The sequence below is a fragment of the Somniosus microcephalus genome, chromosome 8 (genome assembly GCF_052327205.1).
Source record: "Somniosus microcephalus isolate GS21.2 chromosome 8, FLI_Smic_1.0, whole genome shotgun sequence".
NCBI lineage: Eukaryota > Metazoa > Chordata > Chondrichthyes > Squaliformes > Somniosidae > Somniosus > Somniosus microcephalus.
The window spans coordinates 172,856,259-172,872,853 of NC_140994.1; positions in this window are offsets into that span (position 1 = coordinate 172,856,259).

Genomic DNA, 16,595 nt, shown 5'->3' on the forward strand with positions numbered 1-16,595 from the left:
CATTTGGCCCATCAAGTCTGTGCCAGTGTTTTTCTCGACACATGCCATCTAGTTTAATCCTACATTACTGCTCGTTCAGCGTACTCTTTAATATTCCGCTTTTTCAGGCAACTATCTTGTTCAATTTTAAAAAGAATTTATGGAATTTGCTTGAACATCTTTTCCTGTGGCAGAGATTTCCACATTCAAACTATCCTTTTAAAGAATTTGTTTCTAACCTTCTCTACATCATAAATGTGTGCCATCTCATTACCATCTTGCAGACCAGCAAAAACAATCCATCACTATTTACTTCATCATAATCCTTTACGATCTTGAAGATCTCTATCTCTATCTCATCCCTTAACTTTCTCAATTATGGGGATGCAATCCCTAACTTCTAAAGTCTCTCTTCATCTCTGTAGTGTATGTACCTTTAAGGGGAGAACTACTTTTTACAGCTCCTGTATACTGTTGTACCGGCAGTGACCACACCTGTATATAAACCCTGAGTAGGGATCTGTACTTTAGTATTAGAGTAACCCTCATCCAGTGAACACCTGTTGATTGTTCCTCTGCAGTCTCTGTCGATTTAATGAAGGACACCATACATTAAAATTCACGGATTTAACATTGGCGACGAGTCGATTCGAACCTACCTGCAACTCTGTAGAAGAAGGCCGATTCCACCAGTGCGGGCGTCGACCATCCGGAGAGGACTTGAACATCGCAGAGGAGGCTGTGGAGAGCTGGGCTTGGTTCCCCAGTCGCGACGATCCAGCGCAGCGGGCTGGCAGCAGGTACGGCGCAGAACCTTCCTGGACGGCGGCGGCTGCAGCCGACCAATGGCACAGAAAAAGGCCGAGCAGCGTCGACGGGGTAAGAGAGAGTGTAAAGCACACAGGGCGCAGCCGGGTTTGAAGACCGAGCGGCGTCAACGCGAGAGGGTAAAGCGCACAGGGCGCAGCCGGGGTTCAAGACCGAGCGGCGTCAACGAGAGAGGCGTGTAGGAAAACGCGCAGAGCGCGGCCGGGGTTTCAAGGGCTGAGCAGCGTCCGCGGGGGAAGAAATGAAGCATGGGAGACGCCATTTTGAGCCAGCGGAGAAGAAGGGAGAGCGCGGGAGACGCCATTTTTAGCCAGTCTAACCACACCCAGGGATGCCGAAGAGTGGCAGTGTCACAGCGTTCGACAATGAAGTCAAAGATATATATAGAATGTATAGAAGTGTACTGCAAGGCGAATGAAGTGCCAGATGCCAGGAAAGCACTGGTATTGTTGAATTCCATGGGTGCAAAAATGTACGGCTTACTGCGAAACCTAGTAACCCCTGAGAAGCCAGTGGAAAAGGATTTTGAATGCATAGTGGCACTCCTACAGGACCAATTAAACCCCACACCGCTGCTGATAGCAGAAAGATTTAAGTTTCACAAAAAGAACCAGCATAAAGACGAATGTAATGCTGAATATTTAACGGAACTGCGCAAGCTATCGAAACACTGCCAGTTTGGAACGGGACTAGCAGATACTTTAAGGGACAAGTTTCTGTGTGGGCTTCAAAGTGAAGGAACCCAGAAATGGCTTCTATCAGAAAAGGATCTTACGCTGGACAAGGCTTTCAGCATGGCAGTATCACACGAAGCAGCCGCACAGGGCGCTGCAGAGATACAACGGAGACTGCAAGAATATGGCACAAATGAAATGTCATGCGGAGCAGTGAAGTGCTATCACTGTGGCAGAACAGGGAGCAGGGAGCAGCGAGGTGAGCCCGGTATAAAAACCGGCGCAAGCAGCGAGGCCCGACCAGTTCGGAGCAGGGAGCAGCGAGGTGAGCCCGGTATAAAAACCGGCGCAAGCAGCGAGGCCCGACCAGTTCGGAGCAGGGAGCAGCGAGGTGAGCCCGGTATAAAAACCAGCGCAAGCAGCGAGGCCTGACCAGTTCGGAGCAGGGAGCAGCGAGGTGAGCCCGGTATAAAAACCGGCGCAAGCAGCGAGGCCTGACCAGTTCGGAGCAGGGAGCAGCGAGGTGAGCTCGGTATAAAAACCGGCGCAAGCAGCGAGGCCCGACCAGTTCGGAGCAGGGAGAAGCGAGGTGAGCCCGGTATAAAAACCGGCGCAAGCAGCGAGGCCCGACCAGTTCGGAGCAGGGAGCAGCGAGGTGAGCCCGGTATAAAAACCGGCGCAAGCAGCGAGGCCCGACCAGTTCGGAGCAGGGAGCAGCGAGGTGAGCCCGGTATAAAAACCGGCGCAAGCAACGAGGCCCGACCAGTTCAGAGCAGGGAGCAGCGAGGTGAGCCTGGTATAAAAACCGGCGCAAGCAGCGAGGCCCGACCAGTTCGGAGCAGGGAGCAGCGAGGAGAGCCCGGTATAAAAACCGGCGCAAGCAGCGAGGCCCGACCAGTTCGGAGCAGGGAGCAGCGAGGTGAGCCCGGTATAAAAACCGGCGCAAGCAGCGAGGCCCGACCAGTTCGGTGCAGGGAGCAGCGAGGTGAGCCCGGTATAAAAACCGGCTCAAGCAGCGAGGCCCGACCAGTTCGGAGCAGGGAGCAGCGAGGCTTACCAACTCAGCAGCGGGGAGAGAGGTAAAAAGTAATCAGAGTGTGACGTCACCAGGGAGCAGGTAAGTGATTGGTTGGTGAGTATTTCTCTTTTTTAAACTTTAACTCTGTAGTTTATAGTTACTAGGGTCTTTTCTGGTGTAGCAGGGACTGTTGGTAGACTATACAAGCACCTTAGAGATATCTTTAATTGGTGATAGTGAATTAATTTAAATTAATTAAAGGGTAAGTTATGCCAGGAGAGCCCAGCCCCATGTTATGCTCCTCTTGCTCTATGTGGGAATTCAGGGACACTGCCCGTGCCCCTGATGACCACGTGTGCCGGAAATGCATCCAGCTGCGGCTACTAGCAGACCGCATTGAGGCGCTGGAGCTGCGGGTGGATGGGTTGTGGAGCATTCACGATGCTGAGAGGGTCGTGGATAACACGTTTAGTGAGTTGGTCACACCGCAGGTAAGGGCTGCACAGGAGGAAAGGAAATGGGTGACCACCAGGCGGAGCAATAGAAGCAGGCAGGTAGTGCAGGAGACCCCTGTGACCATTCCCCTCTCAAACAGGTATACCGATTTGGATACTGTTGAGGGGGATGACTCACCAGGGGAAGGCAGCAGCAGCCAACTTCCTGGCACTGGGGGTGCTCCTGCTGCCCAGGAAGGGAGGAAAAAGAGTGGGAGAGCAATAGTGGTAGGGGATTCTATAGTAAGTGGAACAGATAGGCGTTTCTGTGGCCGTAGGCGTGAATCCAGGATGGTTTGTTGCCTCCCTGGTGCCAGGGTCAAGGATGTCACTGAGCGGCTGCAGGGCATTCTGGAGGGGGAGGGTGAACAGCCAGAGGTCGTGGTCCACATTGGTACCAACGACATAGGTAAAAAGAGGGATGAGGTCCTGCAGCAAGAATTTAGGGAGCTAGGTGGAAGATTAAAGAGCAGGACCTCAAAGGTTGTAATCTCTGGATTACTCCCGGTGCCACGTGCTAGTGAGTATAGGAATAGGAAGATAGAACAGATGAATGCGTGGCTAAAGGGATGGTGCAGGAGGGAGGGCTTTAGTTTCCTGGATCACTGGGTCTGCTTCTGGGAAAGGTGGGACTTGTACAAGTCAGACGGTTTACACCTGAACCAGAGGGGGACCAATATCCTTGCGGGGAGGTTTGCTAGCACTGCTGGGGGGGGTTTAAACTAACTTGGCAGGGGGATGGGATACAGAGTGGAACTACAGTAGGGGGTGATTTACAGCCAAATACGGAGGAAAAAACAAGTCAGCTGGGAAGGCAGAGCAAATATGTGAAGGCAAAAGGGAATATGGCAAGGCTGGAAGGCATTTATTTTAATGCAAGGAGTCTTGCAAATAAGGTGGATGAACTGAAGTTGTTGTTGAACACATGGGAGTACGATATTGTTGCTATCACGGAGACATGGTTGAGGGAGGGTCAGGACTGGCAGCTCAATATTCCGGGGTATAGAATCTTCAGGTGAGACAGAGGGGGGTGTAAAAGGGGAGGGGTTGTTGCAATATTAATTAAGGAATCAATTACTGCTGTAAGGAGGGATGATATATTAGCGGGTTCCTCTAATGAGGCCATATGGGTAGAACTTAAAAACAAAAAGGGGGCAAGCACTTTGCTGGGAGTGTACTATAGGCCCCCAAACAGTCAGGGGGAGATAGAGGAACAGATATGTAGGCAAATCTCAGAGAAGTGTGAAAATAATAGGGTAATAATAGTGGGGGATTTCAACTTCCCCAATATTAATTGGGATAGTCAGAGTGTGAAAGGCTTAGAGGGTGCAGAATTCTTAAAGTGCATCCAGGAGAGCTTTTTGAGCCAACATGTAGAAAGTCCTACAAGAGAGGGGGCGGTACTGGACCTAATTCTAGGGCATGTAGCCAGGCAAGTGGTGGAAGTGTCAGTAGGAGAGCATTTTGGCGACAGTGACCATAATTCGGTGAGATTTAAGGTGGTCATGGAAAAAGACAAAGACGGCCCGGAAATAAGGGTTCTAAATTGGGGGAAGGCTGATTTTAATATGATAAGGCAGGATCTGGCCAAAGTGGACTGGGAGCAGCTACTTATAGGAAAATCCACATCAAAGCAGTGGGAGACTTTCAGAAGGGAAATAGAGAGAGTACAACGCCAATATGTTCCTGTAAAGGTCAAGGGTGGGACCAACAAGCAAAGGGAACCTTGGATGACAAGGGATATACAAAAATGCATTAGGAAAAAAAGGGGGGCTTTTGGCAGTTACAAAAGACTAAAGATGGAGGAAGCCCTAGAGGAGTATAAAAAGTGCAGGGGCATACTTAAAAAAGAAATTAGGAGGGCGAGGAGGGGCCATGAAATAACACTGGTGAGCAAAATAAAGGAAAATCCTAAGATGTTTTATATAAGTATATTAAGGGCAAGAGGATAACCAGGGAAAGGGTAGGGCCCATTAGGGACCAAAGTGGCAATCTGTGTGTAGAGCCAGATGATGTAGGCGGGGTTTTAAATGAATTTTTTGCATCTGTGTTCACTATGGAGAAAGACGATGTAGACATAGAAATCGGGCAAGGGGACTGTGACATACTTGAACATATTAGCATCGAGAGGGAGGAGGTACTAGCGGTTTTAGCAGGCCAAAAAGTGGGTAAATCCCCAGGCCCGGACGAGATGTATCCCAGGCTGTTGTGTGAGGCAAAGGAGGAGATTGCAGGGGCTCTGACACAAATTTTCAGAACCTCTCTGGCCACAGGGGATGTACCAGAGGACTGGAGAACAGCTAACGTAGTACCATTATTCAAGAAGGGTAGCAGGGATAAACCAGGGAATTACAGGCCAGTGAGCCTAACATCTGTGGTAGGGAAATTATTGGTAAAAATTCTGAGGGACAAAATTAGTCTCCACTTGGAGAGGCAAGGATTAATCGGGGATAGTCAGCATGGCTTTGTCAAGGGTAAATCATGTCTGACCAATCTGATTGAATTTTTCGAGGGGGTGACTAGGTGTGTGGATGAGGGAAATGCTGTGGATGTGGTTTACATGGATTTCAGTAAAGCTTTTGACAAAGTCCCGCATAGGAGACTGGTCAAGAAGGTAAGAGCCCATGGGATCCAGGGTGCCTTGGCGCGTTGGATCCTAAACTGGCTGAGTGGCAGGAGGCAGAGGGTGATGGTCGAAGGTTGCTTTTGTGACTGGAAGCCTGTGTCCAGTGGGGTACCTCAGGGATCGGTGCTGGGTCCCTTGTTGTTTGTGATCTACATAAATGACTTGGATGAGAATGTAAAAGGTATGATCAGTAAGTTCGCAGATGACACGAAAATTGGTGGGGTGGTAAATTGCGAGGAGGAAAGCCTCAGGCTACAGGACGATATAAACGGGTTGGTCAGATGGGCGGAAAAGTGGCAAATGGAATTTAACCCTGAAAAGTGCGAGGTGATGCATTTTGGATGGACAAATAAGGCAAGGGAATACACAATGAGTGGTAGGACCCTAGGAAGTACAGAGGGTCAGAGGGACCTTGGTGTACATGTACATAGATCCCTGAAGGCAGCGGAACAGGTAGATAAGGTGGTTAAAAAGGCATATGGGATACTTGCCTTCATTAGCCGAGGCATAGAATATAAGAGCAGGGAGGTTATGATGGAGCTGTACAAAACGCTGGTGAGGCCACAGCTGGAGTACTGTGTGCAGTTCTGGTCGCCTCACTATAGGAAGGATGTGATTGCTTTGGAGAGGGTGCAGAGAAGATTCACCAGGATGTTACCTGGGATGGAGCGCCTCAGCTATGAAGAAAGACTAAACAGGCTGGGGTTGTTTTCCTTGGCGCAAAGAAGGCTGAGGGGGGACCTGATTGAGGTGTACAAAATGATGAGGGGCATAGATAGGGTAGATAAAGAGGAACTTTTCCCCTTAGTAGGGGGGTCAATAACAAGGGGGCATAGATTCAAGGTAAGGGGCAGGAGGTTTAGAGGGGATTTGAGGAGGAACTTTTTCACCCAGAGGGTGGTTGGAATCTGGAACTCACTGCCTGAAAGGGTGGTAGAGCCAGGAACCCTCATAACATTCAAGAAGCATTTGGATGAGCACTTGAAATGCCATTGCATACAAGGCTATGGACCAAATGCTGGAAAATGGGATTACACTGGACAGGGATTGATGGACGGCGCAGACACGATGGGCCGAAGGGCCTCTTTCTGTGCTGTATAACTCTATGACTCTATGACTCTATGGCCTAGAAATTGAGTTTTGGCTTAGCCAGGGCTTTAGCGCCGGAAGTTAGTGCCGGCGCTAAGTCCCCCTGCGCGCGCCAAAAATTCAGCAGGGCCGCGCCCAAACGGCTGCCGGCGCTACTGAAGGGTCTTTGCGGCGGTAAATCGGCGCTAACTGCCGTTTCGCGCCGCAATTCCGGCGCTGCGGCACCCGATGCGGTGCGGCAGGCTCGGGAAGTGCAGGCCTCCTCCTTCCCTTAAGGAGGAGCTGCCTGCACCCGGCCGCGGCCCGCGAAAATCTTTTGAAAAATGAGCCCGGCACCTCGGACAAGTGCCGGGCTTGCTTCTGTTCCGGGGGGGGGGGGGGGGGAAGTCCGGGGAGGGAGCTGCGGCCAGGCGGCCGGCGGGAAAGCGGCCGGCCGCCGCGGGGCCTTTAATGCGCCGGCGCAAAGACTTGTAAGAATCTGTTGCCAGAGTCTTAGTTGCGGCTGCCACGGGCGAGGCGGCCGCAACTGAACTTCGGCGCTGGGGCCCGTCGGCATGGCAACCGGGACGCTGCGCACACCGATGACGTCATCGGTGCCGGCGCAGCGCTACCGGTCTACCGCGGCAGAAGGGCCCCAGGCAATTTCGGCGCCGGCGCCAATTGCAGCGCTAGGCCCTCTAGCGCCGCAAAATCGGCGCTAAGGGCACTCAATTTCTAGGCCTATGACTCTATAACAACACACGACCATAAGGATTGTTGGTTCAAGGACCAAGTGTGCAGACAATGTGGAAAAGTAGGACACATAGCAAGTGTCTGCAGGTCAAGAAAGAAAACCAGCAGCAAGAAATCTCCACAGGAGAAGCACAAAAAGGTACATAAGGTGATGGAGAGTATTTCAGACGAACAGAAAAGTGATACAGACTCCAGAAGCAAGGAGCTGGGTTGTCTGAAACTGCATAATGTAATCAAAATGGAGGATCACCAAACTATCTGGGTCATGCTCAAGATAGATGGAGTCTAAGTGAAAATGGAATTGGACACAGGATCAGCCCTAACAGTCATAAACCGAAGGGACTACAAGCGGCTATTCTCACATATACCCTTGAGAGAGACAGAGAGTGTCTTGAAGACGTACACGGGGCAAAAAGTCTACCCCAAAGGAAAAATAAGGGTGAACGTGATATACAACGGCAAGGAAACACCAAAAATGGACCTATATATATTGCCAGATGGAGGACCACCACTACTAGGGCGTGAATGGATCCGGAAGATACAGCTAGATTGGCATTCCATACAAGCACTGACTGTAGATGCCAAAAAGGATGACGACGTCACACCTGACCGACTGTCAAAAATGCTAACTGACGCACAAGAAGTGTTCCAGGAGGGACTCGGAACACTAAATGGCATACCAGCGACAATCAAAATAGAGGAAAATGCAAGCCCAAAGTTTTTTAAGGCCAGACCGGTACCTTATGCGATCCGCCCAGCCGTCGAAGCAGAGCTGGAAGGTTTGGAATGTTCAGGAGTACTATCCAAAGGGGACTGGAGCGAGTGGGCTACACCCATCGTTCCTGTAATGAAGAGGTCGTTGAGCAACACGCCTGGGGAACCAAAGAAGGTTCGCATCTGTGGGGACTTTAAGGTGACAGTGAACCCAGTCCTTCACACTGTACAATATCGGCTTCTGCGGATTGAAGATATTTTCGCCTCGCTATCTGGAGGGAAATGCTTCACTAAGATTGATCTGGCCCAGGCGTACCTGCAAATGGAGGTAGAAGAAGCCTCGAAACAGTACCTCACGATCAACACTCATAAAGGTCTCTACCAATACAACCGGCTGGTGTTCGGGGTAGCATCAGCTCCGGCTATTTGGCAAAGGGCAATGGATCAAGTCCTGCAAGGCATTCCAGGGACCCAGTGTTATTTGGACGACATCCTGGTCACGGGCGAAAATGACAGTGATCACCTCGCCAACCTGGAGCAGGTGCTCACTAGATTGAAGGATTATGGGCTCCGAGCTAATCACCACAAATGCGAGTTTTTCCAGAAGCAGATCTCGTATTGTGGCCACGTTATTGATGAAGAGGGGTTACATAAGTCCCCTGAAAAGATTGAGGCAGTAGTCAAGGCTCCAGCACGGGAAAATGTGTCACAACTGAGGTCGTTCCTCGGGCTGGTGAACTACTTCCATAAGTTCTTGCCGAATTTGTCTACAGTACTACACCCACTGAACACCCTACTGCAAATGGGGGTACCATGGAAGTGGAATGACGAATGTAAACGAGCTTTCCAGAAGTGCAAAGAATTGATCACATCAAAAGAGGTGTTGGCTCATTTCAACCCAGCACTACCAATTCGGTTGGCGTGTGATGCATCACCCTATGGCATTGGAGTGGTGCTGGCACACAAATTCCCGGACGGCTCGGAGAGGCCAGTAGCCTTTGTGTCTCGGTCACTAACCTCAGCAGAGCGTAACCACACCCAGATTGAAAGGGAGGCCCTCAGCCTAGTGTGGGGAGTGAAAAAGTTCAACCACTAGCTGCACGGGCAGAAGTTCACCTTGCTGACTGACCACCAACCACTTGTCTCCATCTTTAATCCAAAGAAGGGTATTCCGGTGATGACTGCGCAATGGCTACAAAGATGGTCCCTTTTTCTAGGGGCGAACCAATATGAAATCGAGTATAAGGGCACGAAACAGCATGGAAACGCTGATGGGCTATCACGCCTGCCACTGCCTACTGCAGAGGAAGCACCAACAGTGGACCCTGTCGAAATATTTTAATCGACTATAATTGAACGCTTGCCAGTAACTAACGCTGATATAGAGAAGGAGACCCGAAATGACCCGACACTGTCTCGGGTATATGACTTGACGGTGAAGGGATGGCCAAAACATGGCGACGCACTGTTGCCAGCATTCTCATCCAGAAGAGAACAGCTGTCAGTATGCCAGGGGACCTTGATGTGTGGATCCCGAGTGGTAATTCCACCCAAGTTAAGGGAGAGAGTGCTCAATGAGCTTCACGAAGGCCATCTGGGAGGGGTGAAAATGAAAAGCCTTGCTAGGGCTTATGTGTGGTGGCCGGGGATCGATCAGCAAATCGAGGACCTGACAAAGAGCTGCTCAGGATGCCAGAAGGTCCAAAATGCACCACCACATGCCCCTCTACACCCATGGGAGTGGCCCTCATCTCCATGGCAACGGGTGCATATTGATTTTGCTGGTCCATTCATGGACTCAATGTTTTTAATAGCCGTGGATGCACACTCGAAATGGCCTGAGGTGATCAAAATGTCCTCCACCACCACGGAGAAAACTATTGCCGTCCTACAGACCATTTTTGCCAGGAACGGCTTGCCAGAGCAGATTTGCTCTGATAACGGACCACAGTTTGTGCCCGAAGAGTTTTGAAGGTTTATGAAAAGGAATGGGGTAAGGCATTACACATCCGCCCCGTATCATCCAGCCACAAATGGATTGGCTGAGAGGTTCGTACAAACCTTTAAAAAAGGAGTAAAGGCCATGTGCGATGACGACATTCCACTGCAGCATAAGATAGACAATTTCCTGTTAGCCTACAGAAATGCGACACATGCAGTCACCAACCAGACCCTGGCCATGATGTTCTTTAACCGAAGGTTGAGATCTCGTCTGGATTTGCTCAGACCAAATGTACGAAGAGATGTTGAGAATAAGCAAATCCAGCACATCAATGAGAAGCTGACAAGGAGCTTCAATGTGGGGCAACCAGTCTTGGCCCGCGACTACCGAACAGAGAAATGGCAACCAGGAACGATATGCACATGGCAGGGGCCACTAATGTACACAGTGGATGTTGGGGAGAACATTGTGAGATGCCATGTCGACCAGATCCTAGTGTCACAGGAACGAGTCAACCCCAGGTCTCGCGTACCTGGTGATGAACCCAACATACAGGTAGCATCTACCCCAGAAACAGTAGCATCGGAAGCTGATCAACCAACTGACGACAGGGGGCCAGAATCGCCTCCGCACCAAGAGCAAGACACTCAGGAAAGGCGCTATCCAGAAAGGATCAGGAAGCCGCCCCAAGACTGAATTTATAAATGGACTATTTACAGTTAATGTTGCATGTTAAAAGTGTTAATTGTTAAATGAATGTTATGGTACTGTTAATCTAAAAGGGGAGGAATTGTAGTGTATGTACCTTTAAGGGGAGAACTACTTTTTACAGCTCCTGTATACTGTAGTACCGGCAGTGACCACACCTGTACATAAACCCTGAGTAGGGATCTGTTCTTTAGTTTTAGAGTAACCCTCATCCAGTAAACACCTGTTGACTGTTCCTCTGCAGTCTCTGTCGATTTATTGAAGGACACCATACATCAACATTCACGGACTTAACAATCTCCAGTAACCTTCTCGTGACGCTCTGCTGCAACTTTGTCATTCTTTTTATATGCTTAATATTGTGGTTCCCAAAACTTCACAATACACCAACTGCAGCCTAACTAAGGTCTAATAAAAGTTCAACATTATATCCTTTCTTTTCTATTCTGTGGCTCCTAATATAAAACCAAGGGGGAGAAATTCGGTATCACCCCATTTGGGGCGCAATTATCGACCGGGTGCAAAGTTTAGCGCCTGGCACTAATTATCGGCTCCTACTGCAACCTTGGCTTCTATCGCCCCTGGAGGTGATTGGAGTGCTAAATCAGGCGCTACACACCTCTCTTAAAGCGCCAATGCTGAGGAGCGAGGCACTACCTCAGAGCGCTGGCGAAGCTCATGTGATGTCAGTCAGCAATGGAACACAGACACACTGGCGCCAGCCAATTCGTAAAGGGGAGGGTCGATCTTGCTCTCCATCCACACCCTGCTCATTGCAGCCTTGAATCTCGGCCTGGAGAGACCTGTACATCAAATCTGCTGGAAAGAACAATGGAGAGGCCCAGGGAAAGAGCTCAGCGTGCAGCCCCCATAGTCCCTTCTAAATCAATGCAAGGAAGGTCAAATCAAAATGAACCTGCAAAGTGCTGCTCAGTACCCAAAACTCCTTCACACAGCGTTGAATGTTTCCTGAAGTCTCTCGCTCTCTCTCTCAGAATGCGTGGTGCAAAAATGTCAGCGACAAAAAAAGCAGGAAGCGGCCACCTTTAAATAATGCTCCCCCAGTCCCTTCCCGACTGCAAAACGTTCCCCTCAACCTATCATTGCTAAAGGCAGGGGGCGCCACTCAATATCTGGTCCGGGGTGCTACCGGGGCATTGCACGCTTGACTGACGTCACGATCTGCAGGCGCAGGAGATCATGGCGGTAGTGTTTAGCGCCACCGCAAAATGTTTGGTTAATTTTGTGAGCACCGCAAACATCGCCGCGCCCCATTAGTGCACTCTTAGGGCGCTAACGGGAGGTGCAAAACAACCAAATTTTTCCCCTCAAGGGTTTGGTTTGCCTTTTTATGGCCTTATCTGTTAGCATTGTCAGCTTTTAATGAGTTATCTGGACATGAAGGTACCTCTGCACCTTTCCTTCCTTTAAAATTTTACTACTGAATAAATTCAAAGCCATTTGAAACACTCCTGATAATTCAAAGTCATTCCATGCTTAAAAAAATGAATTATCCAATAATTTGAGTTGAACAACATAAATGACATAGGAAAGTTGGAATCTAGTGCTTAAAATGAATGAGAAGATAATTTGAATTAAGCAACTTTCAATTTCCCTATTCTTCCAAAATGTATTATTTCACATTTCTCTGTGTTGAACTACATTTATTACCTATCTATCTCCTTCTGCAATCTTTCAAAGTGTGCAACAAGAGAAGGTGAATAGTCTTCCACTGTTATACTTCTAACAGAATTTCAATTTAGTTCAATGCAATTTCATTAGTTGAAGAAAAAATGCCAATCATGATGCCTCTATAATAGTAATTGTTTAATACTTCTCAAGCAACTAATGAATTATAGAATCATAGAATGATACAGGACAGAAGGAGGCCATTCGGCCTATTATGCCTGTGCCGGCTCTTTGAAAGAGTGATCCAATTAATTCCCATAGTCCTGCAAATTTTACCATTCAAGAATTTCTCCAATTCCCTTTTGAAAGTTATCATTGAATCTGCTTCCACCACACTTTCAGGCATTGCATTCCAGATCACAATAACTTATTGCATAATTGTTTTCCTCATGTCACCTCTGGTTCTTTTGCCAATTACCTTAAATCTGTGCCCTCTGGTTACCGACCCTTCTGCCACTGGAAACAGTTTCTCCTTATTTACTCTATCAAAACCCTTCATGATTTTGAACACCTCTATCAATTCCCCTCTTAACATTCTCTGCTCTAAGGAGAACAATCCCAGCTTCTCGTCTCTTCACAAGTCCCGCATCCCTGGCACCATTCTAGTAAATCTCCTCTGCACCCTCTCCAAGGGATTGACATCCTTCCTAAAGTGTGGTGCCTAGAATTGAGCACAATACTCCAGCTGGGGCCTAACCAGTGTTTTATAAAGGTTTAGCATAACTTCCTTGCTTTTGTACTCTATGCTTCTTTTTATAAAGCCAAGGATCCCGTAAGCTTTTTTTAAAACAGCCTTCTCAACTTGTCCTGCCACCTCCAAAGACTTGTGTACGTACACCCCCAGTTCTGTATGTTCCTGCACCTCCTTTAAAATTGTACCATGTGGCAAAGCCATCAAGAGACTCTTGCAGTAATGTTTATAATTGTCTTTAACCATAGTTGTTACCTTTAAGTGTTTGCTCTGTTCAAACAGTGCGGGATCGATAAAATCGCGATCTGACGCGATGATGTCATCACGCAGGTCACATGACGTTCCCAACGGCGGGAAACATGACGTCAGGGGGGTAGGGTGTTTCTGGCAGTCGTCGTGGATCCAGCTAGTGTACAGACCTGTGTGGAGTTTCTCCTGCGTTCTTTTGTTTGTAACGGTTTCAGTACATTAAACCACGTTTGTTTAACTGTCAGTTTCAACCGCAGTATTTTCGTAGTAGTGTGAAGACACCTACATTGGTGACCCCGAAACCTCGCGAATGTTTTTCGCGGTGGACACGGAACGGAGGCCAGTGATGGAAGCCAACGCAGTGGCTTTGAAGCTCCCCCAATTCTGGGAACAACAGGCGGCCTCCTGGTTTGTGCAGGCTGAGGCACAATTTGAGCTCCGCAACATCGTGCAGGACCAGCTCTGATATTTGTACGTGGTCTCCGCCCTCGACAGCTCGACGGCATCGAGGATCATCAGCCTTCTGGAGAACCCCCCGACCGCTGACAAGTATGTCGCCATCAAGACATGGCTGCTGCAGGTATTTGGCCTTACAAAGGCAGAGCGCGCTCGCCGTCTATTTACACTACCCGGGTTAGGCGACTCCAAACCCTCGGAACTAATGAGCCACATGTTAACGCTCCTGGGGTCCGAACCCCAATGTTTCCTGTTTCGCGAGCTGTTTCTTAGTCAGCTTCCTGAACAGGTCCAAGCAGCCCTCGCCAGGTCGGACACCGGGGATTGCATCGCGCTCGCCGAAGAGGCGGATAAAATATACGCAGTCCGACAGCAATACTGCACCATTGCGCAATGCCCAGCCCCGAAGGGCCCCGCCTCAACGCCTCCGACGACCGGTTACTGTTATTACCACGCTCGTTTTGGCCTGAAAGCCCGCTGCTGCCGCCCGCTCTTGCAGTTTCGCGCCCAAACCGTCAAACAGACCGCCGCGAGTCAAGAACACCGGAACCGGGGCGATGGCAATCGGCGATTCCGGGAATCTTCTGTATTTAACCGACTCCATCTCGGGCCGTTGTTTTTTGTGCGACACGGGGGCCAGTGCAGCATACTTCCCGCCTCAGTCCTCGACCTTCAGTCCGGCAGATGGGGTTCCCCGCTCCAAGCTGCCAACAGGGGTGCGATTCGCACTTTCGGGGACCGGTGGGTACAAGTCTGTTTCGGTGGCCAATGTTTCAGCTGGGATTTCGTCACCGCTCAAATTTCGCAGGCTGTCTTCGGTGCTGACTTTTTCGGCACCAACGGCCTGTTGGTGGATGTGAAGAATCATCGCCTCGTTTAAACCGCCACACTCGATGGTATTTCATGTGCGCGCAGCACGGCCGTGCCGCACTCGGTCTCCTGTGCTCAGCCACCTCCCGACGACTTCTCCCGCCTTCTCGGGGATTTCCCCGAACTGACCAAGCCCACATTTTCAGCTTTGACCGCCAAGCATCGGGTGGAGCACCATATTTCGACGACCGGCTCTCCCATCTACGCCAGGGCGTGACGTTTAGAGCCCAGCAAGCTCGCGGCGGCGAAGCCGGAGTTCGCCACGATGGAGAGAATAGGGATTATTCGCCGGTCCAGTAGTCCCTGGTCTTCGCCGCTCCACACCTTCCCCAAGCCGGGTGGGGGATGGCGGCCCTGTGGTGACTATCGTCGCCTCAATGATATAACGACGCCTGACCGCTACACCGTCCCGCACATCCAGGACTTCTCCATGCATTTGGCGGGGAAGTCAATCTTCTCTAAGGTCGACCTCGTCCGTGGGTACCATCAGGTGCCAGTGCATTCCCAGTATGTTCAAAAGACGGCCGTCATCACGCCTTTTGGACTGTTTGAGTTCCTCCGCATGCCCTTTGGGCTAAAAAACGTGGCGCAGGCATTCCAGCGCCTTATGGATTCGGTTCTGCGGGATCTTGATTTTTTGTTCGTCTACTTGGATGACATTCTGATTGCCAGCACCACAAAGGAGGAACACCTCAAGCATCTCCGTGTTCTTTTTTGTCGTCTTCAGCAGCACGGCCTCATTGTAAACCCGGCCAAATGCCATTTCGGCCTGTCGCAACTTGACTTTTTAGGCCACCGCATAACTTCCGAGGGAGCAATGCCGCTTCGAGCTAAGGTGGAGGCGATCACGGCTTTCCCGAAGCCGCTATCCATGAAGGCCTTACAGGAGTTCCTGGGGATGGTTAATTTTTACCATCGGTTCGTCCCCAGGGCCGCACAACTCATGCGGCCGCTCTACGAGGCCCTCAGGGGCAAGACGGGAAAGGAGCCCGTGGGTTGGTCGCAAGACATGGTTCGCGCCTTCGGGGATACGAAGACCGCACTCGCGAACGCGACGATGTTGGCACATCCCCGGCCAGGAGCTACTATTGCCCTCACAACGGACGCGTCGGACTATGCCGTCGGGGCCGTCCAGGAGCAATGGGTCGATGGTGCGTGGCAGCCACTGGCATTTTTCAGCCGCCAGCTGCGGCGGGAGGAACGCCGGTACAGTACCTTTGACAGAGATCTGTTAGCTTTGTTTTTGGCCATCCGCCACTTCCGATTCCTCCTCGAAGGTCGCCGCTTCATTGTGTTTGTCGACTACAAACCGCTGACGTTCGCGATGGCCAAGACTGCCGAACCGTGGTTGGCTCGGCAGCAGAGGCAGCTGACATACATTTCGGAGTTTACCACTGACGTCCGGCACATGACCGGCAAGGAAAATGTTGTAGCGGATTGCCTCTCCCGCGCCGCCGTCCAGGCCGTTCAATTAGGCATTGATTACGCGAGAATGGCTGCTGACCAGGCTGCCGACCCGGAGATGCAAGCTTTTCATTCTGACCCCGCCAGCCTTCAGCCGAGAGATGTACCGTTCCATTCGGCGGGTATCACTCTCCTCTGCGATGCCTCCTTGGGTGATCCACGTCCGATTGTTCCGTCGACCTGGCGCCAAGAAGTTTTCGACGCCATTCACGGGCTGTCACATCCCAGGGTGCGTGCGTCGCAGAAGCTGCTAGTCTCCAAATTCGTATGGAGAGGGATACGCAAAGACATCAGCGACTGGGCGAACACTTGTGTGGTTTGTCAGCAGGCCAAGGTGCAACGGCACGTCAGGGCCCCTCTGGCCACCTTCGA